We start from the raw sequence: 13,693 nt of genomic DNA on the forward strand, positions 1-13,693 counted from the left end.
TACAGTGGAACCTGGGAGTACCCACTCCAATGCAGATGGACTCTCCAGATATTTCCACTTAGACAATGAAGACTCATCAGGTCATGGCTAGTCTTATTGTCCTTCGTTTGGGGGGGGGGGGGGTTGTGTAGGAAAGTACCATCTTGCCTGGCATGTTACCCCCATATTTCACTGTATATATGTTGTTTTAGTATATGTGTGACTGGGACCCTGCCAGCCAGGGCCCCAGTGCTCATAAGTGTGCCCTGTATGTGTTCCCTGTATGATGACTAACTGTCTCACTGAGGCTCTGCTAACCAGAACCTCAGTGGTTATGCTCTCTCTTTGCTTTCCAAATTGTCACTAACAGGCTAGTGACCAATTTCACCAATTCACATTGGCATACTGGAACACCCTTATAATTCCCTAGTATATGGTACTGAGGTACCCAGGGTATTGGGGTTCCAGGAGATCCCTACGGGCTGCAGCATTTCTTTTGCCACCCATAGGGAGCTCTGACAATTCTTACACAGGCCTGCCACTGCAGCCTGAGTGAAATAACGTCCATGTTATTTCACAGCCATTTACCACTGCACGTAAGTAACTTATAAGTCACCTATATGTCTAACCTTTACCCGGTAAAGGTTGGGTGTTAAGTTACTTAGTGTGTGGGCACCCTGGCACTAGCCAAGGTGTCCCCACATCGTTCAGGGCAAATTCCCCAGACTTTGTGAGTGCAGGGACACCATTACACGCGTACAATATACATAGGTCACTACCTATGTATAGCGTCACAATGGTAACTCCGAACATGGCCATGTAACATGTCTAAGATCATGGAATTGTCACCCCAATGCCATTGGCATTGGGGGGACAATTCCATGATCCCCCGGGTCTCTAGCACAGACCCGGGTACTGCCAAACTACCTTTCCCGGGGTTTCACTGCAGCTGCTGCTGCTGCCAACCCCTCAGACAGGTTTTTGCCCTCCTGGGGTCCAGCCAGGCTTGGCCCAGGAAGGCAGAACAAAGGACTTCCTCAGAGAGAGGGTGTTACACCCTCTCCCTTTGGAAAAAGGTGTCAGGGCTGGGGAGGAGTAGCCTCCCCCAGCCTCTGGAAATGCTTTGATGGGCACAGATGGTGCCCATCTCTGCATAAGCCAGTCTACACCGGTTCAGGGATCCCCCAGCCCTGCTCTGGCACGAAACTGGACAAAGGAAAGGGGAGTGACCACTCCCCTGACCTGCACCTCCCAGGGGAGGTGCCCAGAGCTCCTCCAGTGTGCTCCAGACCTCTGCCATCTTGGAAACAGAGGTGCTGCTGGCACACTGGACTGCTCTGAGTGGCCAGTGCCAGCAGGTGACGTCAGAGACTCCTCCTGATAGGCTCTTACCTGTGTTGCTAGCCTATCCTCCTTCCTAGGTAGCCAAACCTCCTTTTCTGGCTATTTAGGGTCTCTGCTTTGGGGAATTCTTTAGATAACGAATGCAAGAGCTCATCAGAGTTCCTCTGCATCTCTCTCTTCACCTTCTGCCAAGGAATCGACCGCTGACTGCTCAGGACGCCTGCAAAACCGCAACAAAGTAGCAAAGACGACTCTTGCAACCTTGTATCGTTGATCCTGCCGCCTTCTCGACTGTTTTCCTGGTGGTGCATGCTGTGGGGGTAGTCTGCCTCCTCTCTGCACTAGAAGCTCCGAAGAAATCTCCTGTGGGTCGACGGAATCTTCCCCCTGCAACCGCAGGCAACAAAAGACTGCATCACCGGTCCTCTGGGTCCCCTCTCAGCACGACGAGCATGGTCCCTGGAACTCAGCAACTATGTCCAAGTGACTCCCACAGTCCAGTGACTCTTCAGTCCAAGTTTGGTGGAGGTAAGTCCTTGCCTCCCCAAGCTAGTCTGCATTGCTGGGTACCGCGTGATTTGCAGCTGCTCCGGCTCCTGTGCACTCTTCCAGGATTTCCTTTGTGCACAGCCAAGCCTGGGTCCCCGACACTCTAACCTGCAGTGCACAACCTCCTGAGTTGTCCTCCGGCGTCATGGAATCTCCTTTTGTGACTTCGGGTGAGCTCTGGTTCACTCTTCTTCGTAGTGTCTGTTCCGGCACTTCTGCGGGTGCTGCCTGCTTCTGTGAGGGTTCCTTGTCTTGCTGGGCGCCCCCTCTGTCTCCTCGTGCAATTGGCGACATCCTGGTCCCTCCTGGGCCACAGCAGCATCCAAAAAACCTAACCGCGACCCTTGCAGCTATCAAGGCTTGTTTGCGGTCTTTCTGCGTGGGAACACCTCTGCAAGCTTCTTCACGACGTGGGACATCCATCCTCCAAAGGGGAAGTTCCTAGTCCTCTTCGTTCTAGCAGAATCCACAGCTTCTACCATCCGGTGGCAGCTTCTTTGCATCCTCAGCTGGCATTTCCTGGGCATCTGCCCAATCTCGACTTTGTCGCGACTCTTGGACTTGGTCCCCTTGTTCCACAGGTACTCTCGTCCGGAAATCCACTTTGGTTGCATTGCTGGTGTTGTTCTTTCTTGCAGAATTCCCCTATCACAACTTCTGTGCTCTCTGGGGAATATAGGTGCACTTTACACCTACTTTTCAGGGTCTTGGGGTGGGCTATTTTTCTAACCCTCACTGTTTTCTTACAGTCCCAGCGACCCTCTACAAGCTCACATAGGTTTGGGGTCCATACTTTATTCGCATTCCACTTTTGGAGTATATGGTTTGTGTTGCCCCTATACCTATGTGCTCCTATTCCAATCTATTGTAACTATACACTGCTTGCATTACTTCCTTTTGCTATTACTGCATATTTTTGGTATTGTGTACATATATCTTGTGTATATTTGCTATCCTCATACTGAGGGTACTCACTGAGATACTTTTGGCATATTGTCATAAAAATAAAGTACCTTTATTTTTAGTATATCTGTGTATTGTGTTTTCTTATGATATTGTGCATATGACACCAGTGGTATAGTAGGAGCTTTGCATGTCTCCTAGTTCAGCCTAAGCTGCTCAGCTATAGCTACCTTCTATCAGCCTAAGCTGCTAGAGACACCTCTTCTACACTAATAAGGGATAACTGGACCTGTTGCAGAGTGTAAGTACCCCTTGGTACCCATTACAAACCAGGCCAGCCTCCTACAGTAGGCATTTCTGACAAGCCATCCACTTTGTAAACCCCTGCGCCACATTATGCATGCGCCACGCATAATGTCTGCAAGGGATGGGGGGGCATTCCGGCACTGGGAGGCCCAAAAAATGCAGCAGTGAAATCTCCAAGATTTCACTGCACCATTTTTTGTATCATTTATGACGCCTGTCTAAGGCAGGCGTTAAAATGACACACCCATATTAGTCTACGGGCCTCCCTTTACTTTGCAGGATTAGCACCATCATTTGTGGCTATAATCCTGCAAATCGCCACAATAGGGTTAATATTTTTGATGCTATTGTTCTAACGTGCGCCATGGTGCACTGTATTGTATATACCACGCTCATAAGTTAGAGTGGCGCAGGGCAACGCAAGAAAAGTGAAGGATTGATGTGTCACTTTCTTCTAAATATGCTCCTTGATGTGTTATTCCACCCATTGCCTCTCAAGAGCTCCCTGTACGCTGAGGAGGGGTGAAGGAATGACACAGATTGGAAACAACAGAATTGATACATGATGCTTAGATCCCTTATTACTTGTTTCCTGTGGCTGTCTTCATGACACCGGAGGCTAGAGTTAGCAAGTGGAGGGAGCCCAAAGCCAAGCTAAGAGTAGCAGCTGCAAATGTGACTCCCTAACAGATGTCCCTTTTTGGGGTGGGCATTCGTTGTACCTCTGAGTCTGCATTATTTTGGGTATGTTGACATACTTTTAATGAAGCAGGCCCTGGTGAGGGAGGATAGGTTATGGGAAGAATCAATTATTGGGAATGTGGAGAGCGCTAGGGAGGTAGCCCTGAAGTGAACGTGCACTGGTGTTGAGGAAAGTAGAACGGGAGTTTAGGAAGTCTTTTGGATTAAAGAAGGGGCTCTGTTGGTGGAATGTGAAGATTGTACCCACAGAGGCGAACGAAGGGCTACGTCAGTGCAGTACTCCTCAGAGCCATCAATGAACAGCACACTTCGAAGCAATCACTTATTTCTAACATTAATGACCCTCCTTTTGCATCTTATGTTGCAAACGGGACCTTTAGGAGAAACTGCTGTTTTTGCATTATTCTTCAAGCTGCAGGTGATCCGTCCCAAAAATGTAGATTTCGTACAAGGTTATGATTTAAGGAGCACAGTGCTGCCTGTTAACCTTCCTAGTTGTATTTGGAAAGGATTTATATATTTATAAAGTCGTAGCAGAGCACTCTCCAATGCCAGTAGACATCAAGGCCCATATTTATACTTTTTTTTAGTGCCGCATTTGCGTCGCTTTTTCTCGCAAATGCGGCGCAAACTTACAAAATACAATTGTATTTTGTAAGTTTGCGCCGCTTTTGCGTCATATAATGACGCAAATGCGGCAATAAAAAAGTATAAGTATGGGCCTAATCACAGTCGCAAGATTTGCACACAATCACACAGTGAGCTCTCTAGCTTCTGAGAGCAGCTCAAGAGTCACATCTTCAGACAATTCCTAGACTGAGCTCTGTAAAGCTAAGAGAAACTTTACAAAGTGGTATGAATGCGATAGCTCTACGTGCAAAGCTGTTAAACTCCTCTGCATCTCCACGTAATCCCAACATGTTAAGATTGTTGCAATGTAAAGCGCTTTCATACCGGTTGGTCTAGGCGCTCTATGGATAGAGTGGATACACACTAATAATGAACTGGCTTGTGGTGGCTGGGACCGCAGCCCTGGCCACACTCTTCCACAGGCCGCAATCCAGCCGGGAGTCCACAACTTACATTTTCAGGGGGGTGAGACAAGTGAATGGTCCCGATTTGCTACCCCGAGATATTTAGGGTACATGAGCTCACGCTTCAGAGGGAAACTCCTTTAGCAGTCTCTTCACACATCCAACTAATTGGTTAATTGAGCTGAGCCAAAAAAATGAGCCGCCGGTTCCATAGAGACAGACACATTTAAGATTGATCCCGTTTTTATCAGTATCCCTGTGATCGCCGTAGGCGCACAGCAGAGTAAAAATAGTCTGACCAGAGCCCAGTTCTCATGTCAGCCGGTTTCACCCATTGCAAACCAATTTACTTGGTTTATTAAGCTTCTCTCTGACAAGCACAGAGGAGTTCGTCTGAAGGCCTAGCTGCCCTGCTCCGAGCTGGCACAGTGCTCAGCTTTTCTAGTTATTTTTCCTTCTCTTCGTATCCCTCCTTTCTCTTTATGTTTACATTCCTCGTGATCTTTTTAATTTTCTTTTTTTTTAATTCACTCTACTTTTCCCACTTCCTGCCTTCACTCCTTCTTGTTCCATCCATCCTCCCTCGTCATTTCCTTCTTCCATTAATATTTCTCCTCTGCCCCTCCCTTGTTTGCTTATGCCATTCCTTTCTTCACCTAAACATCCTTTCTTTTCGTCTCACTACCATCCCTTGCTTCTTTTCTTCACCTCAGAATTCCCACCCCCTTTCTGGTTTATTTGCCCACTCCTTCCTTGTTACATTCTTCCTTCTTCTTTCATCCTTTTCTTCCACTCTTCACCACCACTCTTCACTTTGCTTCCACCCCTTCCTTTCCATCTTCTTCTTCCTAAATTCATCTGCTCCTTCTCCTCCCTCTCTTCCCTCTCTTCTTGATTCCCTCCTATGTTCCTGCACTGTTCCACCCATTCTTTCATACGCACCCCCTTCTTTCCCCTCCCCCATTTTTTCTTCCCTCCTCCTCTGCTGCATTCCTTCCTTCCTTCCACTGTCCTTCTTGTCTTTCCTTTTATCCCTATCTCCCCGACCCCTCCATGCTCTTCACTTTTTCCCTTTATCCTTTTTTATCATTCCTTCCTTCCTTTCCTCCTACCACTTCTTACTTCTTATTTGCCTCCTTTTATCAGTCAATTACCTTCTGCCCTTTCTATCCAGATATCACAGTTCTCTGCTATCCCCAGACTGGTTGTGTATATATAATACCCGTGGGCTGGACTTCCACTCCGTTTGAAGCAGCGCAGGCCCACTTTGTCACTTTAAGTTGGCTGTTTCTTAGAATACAGACTTCAGTGTAAGAGACTAGATTGGAACTCTGTTCTCTAATGAATATGCATTAACCTGATCTGACTGTCTCACATTTTCATTGGCTCTGCTAAAATAGTGTCCTGCTGGAGAAAAAAAAGCAAACAAAGACAAATGATGGACGGAAGGTGGAACCAATCAAATATTTACCCCAGTCACAGATCTGGGTTTAATCCATCAATTCTTTTTCTTACCATGCTACCCCAGTGTGGACCCAGCCACATGCAAATCAGCCTTGCCCTATTCCTCATGGGAACACTCCAGCCCGAACTGCCAGGCCAGGTCCTCCCTGGACCGGAAACAAGCATCCTGGGACCGGTTTCAGGGTATCATCCTTCATCAGCCAGGCTAGCTTGAATCCAGTGGCATAGTGATCCCCAGACCCACGTCTGGACATAACCGGAGCACTTAGGGCGACAAAAGCAAACAAACACAAATGATGGGTGGAATGAACCAATCAAACATTCACCCCCATCACAGATCTGGGTTTAATCCATCAATTATTTTGCTCACTAAGCCACCCCAGTTTGGACCCAGGCATATGCAAATCAGCCTTGACCCTGTTCCCCATGGGAACAGACCAGCCCGACCTGCAGGCCAGGTCCTCCTGGACGGAAACAAGCATCCTGGGACAGGTTTCAGGGTATCACCTTTCATCAGCCTGGCTAGCTCGAATCCAGTGGCATAGGGAGCCTGGGACCCACATCTAGACATACCCGGTGCACCATCCATCATCTATTGTTTCTGCTGGAGAAAGAAGGCATCATTTAGTAAGTGGCCATCCTCAAAATCTGTAGAGCCGCCCTTAAAGAGTGGACCTAGAGCGATAATACACATCAAATGTAATTTTCGACTTGTGCCAACATAAAGATGCTTGTCAAAACAGATTAGAGGGGTAGACAATGGCATTTAACAACTTTGTAAAGAGGGATGGACTCTCATTATGTCCAACTGCACAGTATGGCCTTTTCACTCCAATAAAACAGTGGGCATTCATGTAATTTTGATTGCACAGCCTAAAGACCATTTAACCTGGGCATATTATTTGTGGAACTAATTCCATCCAGTGGCAGCCGCTGCAAATCTGAAGGGGGAGGGTGTTGGGAAGGGGTGGGGGGGGGGTGGTAAGGGGCAGAAGGAGAAAAAAAAAATTAACTTACCTTACAACTTTCTCCTGCCGCCTCGCTCATGTTCCCTCAATCAATGTGGTCTCCCAGCATTCACTTGGACACCAGCACAGGTTCCCCAGCAATCCCGGCACTGCTTTCATGCTAAACCTAGCCAGTATGGGTCTGAGCGGCTTGGACTGCCGCACAGACACAACCCTAGAGTCTGTGCAGTTTCTCTAACCCAGAGAAACCTAAGTGCGTGTGTGTGTTTGGCCAGCGTGAGATGGCCGACCAAACAGACATGCTCACTTAGGTGCACTCTCTCCTCATCCCCCCTCCTAACTCCCGTGCCTCAGCCCCACTGGTCCCAGCACTGCTGGCTGAGCCAGCAGCAGAAAAATAAAACGATTATGGTTTTATTTTTCTGCTGCTGGCTCAGCCAGGGGGGCGACGCTCTTCCGCCATATCGAAGGTGCCATCCCTGATTCTGTTCTTGCTAATATATAATTTTTATATTGGGCCCAAAATAATAATCGTTTACAGTTTTACGTTCTGTGCACATTAGCAGTACCTCTGCGTCCCCGTCATAGTCATTACCAACACGAGGAAATGTACCCTTATTAAGTACAGGAAACAAAACAGGAAATGCTGACCTTAACCTTACCCACCATCAGCTGGGCACTGTAAATAGGTTAGCATGCCCCATAGAGGTAGCAGCTGGGAAGAGTTATGCTTTTTGGAGCTGAATTGATGGGGGGGGGGGCACATTATGTAAGATCTTTAAAGAAAGGAAACATTCTCACTCCTTCAGAAGCAACAGTGAGCGTGTCCATATTTTTTCAGGAATAAGTCATGATTCAGACAACCCCCCGGAAGACACCAGAATTTCGATAATGTTTCCAAAATCCAGTCAAAGGGGTTTCAGCACAAGTTTCAAAGACAGCAGAAACAAGATTCAAAGAATAAGGAGCATCATTCCTAACTATTCAAGAAATCTGGAAAGTGGGATCCACACATTAGAGGTTGGTGGCAAGATCCACCATTTCTTGGAGACCTTGGGATAGGCAGATGGATGTTAGAGATTTTGAGACAAGGTTATTGTACAGATTTCACATCTCTATTAGATTACTCAGGGACCATACCTTCACCATGGCCCAAGTCCCAATTCAAACAGGAAACCGTGCAGGAAGGCATTCAGTCAGTCCTATTGAAGAAGGCAATAATTCCAGAGTTAGAGAAGGAATTGTAGAAAGGGGTGGACTCAATTGTACTCCTTCTGCCGAAGGTGAACAGAGGTTTCCAGGTGGTCTTAGACTTGAACTCCTTGAATAAACTAGTAGAGAAGATTCTGCTTAAAAGGGAAACTTTGCAAAGGATAATCCCTTTAATCCAAAAGAATCACTTTCTGGGGGCTTTGGATTTGATGGGTGTGTTTTTACACATCCCAGTGGTGGAATACAATAAGACGTTCCTGAGGTTGGATGTTCAAAATTATCGTTGGCAATTCAGAGTCCTCCACTTCGGGTTGAAATCATCCCAGAGTGTCTTCACAAAGATGGATGCACCCGATTTCATATTCATCTTCAATGTATTTCAGTGTTTCCGTTTCTGGACAACTGACTTTTATAGGCTCCATCCCAGCAACAATTAGAACAAGAAATACAGCTGACCATTGTTATGCAAAATCAGCATGGTCTCCTTCTCAGTTGAATCCGCTGAGGTATGTGGTCTGAATCATTAACAAGATAGAGAAAGTCCTCCCACTAATGGAAAAGCAATTTGTTTATAAAATCAAGTAAGAAGCTGGCTAAAAAAAGCAAGCAGCATTCCTTGAATGTGGAGGTTCGGGCCAGGGCATGTGGTGGCACGTGTTTTTACTACCCAGTGGACAAGACTGCATCTCAAACCACTGCTTTGGCATCTTCAAAAGTATTAGGCCTAGTCATCTCAGAACCCGGGCTACAAGATTTGGGTTTAAAGGGATATAGAGGAGACACTTCAGTAGTTATTCATTTTGAAACTTTACCACAGAGAGTGCCTCTGAAACTGGAACTGTTGGAACTGCTAGTGCCAGTTCGATAGGTTGGGTTGTAATGCCGGAGAACCTATCAGTGCAGGTAAAATGGACCTTGACACAAACAAGAAGGTCTTGGCAAAAGTTTTCAGAGCTCTACTCCACTTCAAAATCATCTGCTTCTCTCCAATATGTTGATAAGGACAGACAACTCTGCAGCTGTGGCTTGTATTAACCACCAGGGGAGCACTTACTAAATCATTGAACAACATTCCATGTTCCCTACGGCGGAGGAACATCATCTGTCTGTATTGGTAATTCAGATAAAGGTGATGGATAATGTCGAAGCAGATCATTTAAGCAGGGCGTGTGTGTCCTCTCAGGATCTGAGACTGTCAGGGTCAACATTTTGGCATATATACATGTGATTTGGCACTTCATTTCTGGATCTCTTTGGGTCCAGTACAAATGCTCTCCTGGAAAGATTTTGTTCCAGGACCCCAGAGAAAGAAGCCTGTGGAGTGGATACATTACATGTGGAATGGCTGAAGACGTTGTCTTCCTTCCCATCTTTTCCACTGATCCAGAGGCTGTTGGTGAAAATCAAGCAATAGAGGGAAAATATTATTGTGGTGGTGCCATAATGGGCAAGGAGATCTTGGTTGGTTTTTAATAGTCAAGCAGATAGCTCTGCATACTCCTTGGATTATTCCTCAAACACTGTCTTCGCTGAAGACCTTCAACCATGTACATCGGCTGCAACTTATTGTATCAATCTAGAGGTTGAGAGATGAACTCTTGCCAGCAAAAGTTTGCCTTCTCATTTGAAAGAAATAACTCATTCTTTCAAGTATCGTCTACTCGGAAAGATTATTAAAGGCACAGGGTACTTTCAACTCTTGGGTCCACATTTATATTATTTTAGCACCGCATTTGCATAATTTTGTTTACGCAAAAGCGGTGCAAACTTACAAAATATAATTGTGTTTTGTAAGTTTGCGCCACTTTTGCATCAAAATATGACGCAAATGCGCGCTAAAAAAAGTAGAAATATGGTCCCTGGTGTTCAAGACACAATAGGCCTGATCACGCCTTTGGCAGAGGGGATTAGTCTGTCCCAAATGTGACGGATATCTTGTCCGCCATCTTACAATTTCCATTATATCCTATGGAACTTGTAACATGGCGGACGGGATATCTGTCACATTTGGGATGGAGTAATCCCCTCCGCCAAGGTCGTAATCAGGCCCAATATATTTTCTATTTCTTGTTCTGCTTCTGACATCATTCAATTCTTGGTAGATGGTAATAATAAACAATTGTCGTTCTCTACTATAAAATCACAATGGTTCACTATTAAATCTTTCTGTGAAGCAGATGCTGCTAGGAGTGAAGCTCAACCTTTGGTGTCCAGATTGTTAAGAAGGTGCAATATTGCAAGTCTGTTTTCTTGACCTGCTGTACCTCCTTGGGCTCTTCCTCTGGAGTTTAAAGCTTTACACTCTATTTTGTTTGAGCCTTTAGAGACAATACATCTTAAATGTTATTCCTGTAAGGTTTGTTTCCTGTGAGCTATTACTTCATGAAGGCTGTGTGAACTTTTCTCACTTCTTTATTGTCCTCCGTTTCAGAGGTTTTTGAATGATGCCTGAATGATCTTGAGATCTATTTTTTCTTTTCATCCTAAAGTTTCTTCTAAGTTTCATTCCTCTGAAGACGTTATTCTTTCAGTTCTGTTTCCATCTCCTCCTCCAGGAGAAGAGCAGTTATTATGTCAGTTAAACCTGCAACATGTGTTTATCATCACAGATCCAGCAGCTTTAGGAAGACAGATTGAACGACACTACAAGATTGGCCTACAGAACTCAGGAAGAGATGGTGCTGGGTATTTTGCAAGGCCTTTCTACCAGATCTGTGCCAGGAACGTGGGCAGAGATTCAAGGATTTTAATAGGAGGAAATCTGCAAAGCTGGCACTTGGGCTTCAGATCACACCTACATTAAACATAATAGACTTCGTAATGTGCAGACTGCTTAGAAGGTGTTTGGTGTGGGGGTTTTACAATCAACAATAGAGTGATGGTTGTTTCATTAACTTACTATTTCTTTTCCTCTAGTCAGCAAATATAAAATGCACCTGGTTTGATATTTGATTGCTATGTGATAAGTCAAAGGCCTTGGTAGCTTTGGTATACCTCATGTTAGTAATGACTGGGAAGAGAGACTTAGAGGTAATGACCAGATTACTTATGGGTAAACTTAATTTCCGCATGTTGGTAATGGCGAGGATGTGCTAGACTAAGAGTGATGAAGATTATTGCTGACAGGGAGAAACAACTGGCTCATAAAAAGAGCAAAAACTGAAGACATTTTTAAAACAACAGTTTTCACATGCCTTAAACCCATAGTTTCAAAGCAGTTCATGGTTTTTGCAAGCAGCAACATAAAGTAAGGGTGAGTGTAATTTGTATATAATAATGTCTTGTGTATATCTTAAGTAGTGGTCTACTCATAGTTTGTGGTGTCTCTTGCTTTCTTAACTTTTAGACCCCAATGTAGTTTTCTCCTACAAATTGGGAAGCTATCCTGTCTAGAGCTAGCTGACACTGAAAACAGATGGGCCATTTTCAGGCCTGTGAGCTGTTTTCTTGGTCAAGTTGAAAATGAATGGAAGTTGCTGATCCTGTTCATCTTGAAACAACTTAAAAGTGGACATGGAAGTGAAAGCCCACATGTAGAAACACTTTCGGATTTGCTTAAATTATAGGAAGGTTACAAGCAGTTGTCAAAGAGTATTAATAAAACATATGGGAAATATGATCCTGTGTGCAAGGGGGCCTAGGTCGCTGAGTGTGAGGACAGGGTCAAAGACTTAACTAACAAGAAAAAAATATTCTGTAACTATGTTGTTGATCTTTCACTTTCAGGCAACTGCATATAATATGAGGCACCTTTACATTACCTCTCAAAAAGAATAAATCTTTGTGGCCATGAAGCCTCAAATGATTCCATCAATTAAAGTGTATACTGGCCTCCAAACAGCCTTTATTCTTGTGGATTAACCAATTGCCACATTTACATTACTTTTAGGTAGCCAGCAGCCCACTGAGAATACTTGTTTTTTCTTTCTCTGTTCCTTCCTGGCTCCACAGCACAGGAGAACACTCCCCCTACCAATGCTTAATTTGTAAATAAAAACTTAAATGTACCAACACGGAATACTGAGGCAGTGAAATCCTGAAGCCATCTTGGGCCTCTTCAGTCCATTTACAGCCACTCCCTGCTCCTTAAGCTCGCTCTTGCAGCTTTCTGCTTTCTGCTTTCTCTCATTTTGACGCTTTTTCGTTTTTCTCTTACTCTGTCTTTCCCATATGTGTCTTTTGCTTGCAGTAAATGCTTGAGGCAATAAAATAAATGCCGGCCCTCACAAAGAAGTGCCGGTGCTCTGCACTGAAAACAACAAGCACAAATTAAGCACTGCTCCCTACGCCTTTCACGCGAGTCATCTCAAAGGTCGCAAAAATGAACCCTTCGTGACTGGTGATTTTTAGCAAAAAGGTAGTAGAACTGTTTTTGTGTAAAATAGTATGTGCTGTCGTTCCCCCACAGATCCTGCACATTTCGATCTCTGGTTACAATACAAAAAACTCAGACACTTTGAATAGTACTGTATAAGAAATCTACCGGTGGCTGAGCCCCCCATCAGTGGCACCTCACCAGTGTTTACTGAGAGAGCATTTGGTGTAGGGCCGCCTAACACCAGAACATCTCTGCATTCCACGAGCATTGCCATTTGTCAGGCCCTTGGGGTTCTTCTAAGCTAGTTTCTGTGTGCAAGCTAAACCAACAACTAAACACTTTCACTTCCGGATTGTGTCCTGTTAAAAGGCTGCAGGGCCAGAGGCAGTAGTCACTGAGATCATTTTTCGGATTTCTTTTTTACTCACAATGTAAACAGAGATCCACAATAGAGGCACTGTTAATGTCCAAGCCAGTAGGGACTGGTTCCTGCTATATAAGTGCTATATAGAAATGATGCACTGTTTTGCTTAAACTGTTGATGTTGTATCGAAAGACAAACTCTGTTCCCCTCACGCAGGCTGATTATTAAAGACTGAGACCCCTCTGCGGGATACTTACACACCTGCATCGGGCACCAGTGGTTATCCAGACGTCCTCTTTATTTCATAAAAGACAACGTGGCAGAATCCCTTTTCAGCCAGACACACTGAAATCCCAGACGCCGGCTTGGTATACCCTGCTGGATGGATAGGGGAAAGAAATCTTACAAAGTAGCATACATTTAGACTCTAACTTCTCATGTCATGGGCACTGCGGCCCTCCACTATGGGAAGGAATATTTTCACCCATATCAAGGGGGCGGGGACATGGGAAGTGGGGCTTTAGACGCTGCTTAACCAGTCCCCCCCCCT

At 45.2% G+C, this 13,693-nt stretch overlaps 1 long non-coding RNA gene across 1 annotated transcript in view; it reads left to right on the top strand.

Moving 5' to 3' along the window:
• Positions 1 to 12,550, top strand: part of LOC138260729 (uncharacterized) — a 37,175-nt gene extending 24,625 nt beyond the window's left edge. The window contains exon 4 of the long non-coding RNA XR_011198945.1: positions 11,071 to 12,550. This is a non-coding gene — a long non-coding RNA (uncharacterized lncRNA). The remainder of the gene's footprint in view (positions 1 to 11,070) is intronic.
• Positions 12,551 to 13,693: the final 1,143 nt, after the last annotated feature.

Source organism: Pleurodeles waltl, chromosome 10 (genome assembly GCF_031143425.1).
Source record: "Pleurodeles waltl isolate 20211129_DDA chromosome 10, aPleWal1.hap1.20221129, whole genome shotgun sequence".
Lineage (NCBI taxonomy): Eukaryota > Metazoa > Chordata > Amphibia > Caudata > Salamandridae > Pleurodeles > Pleurodeles waltl.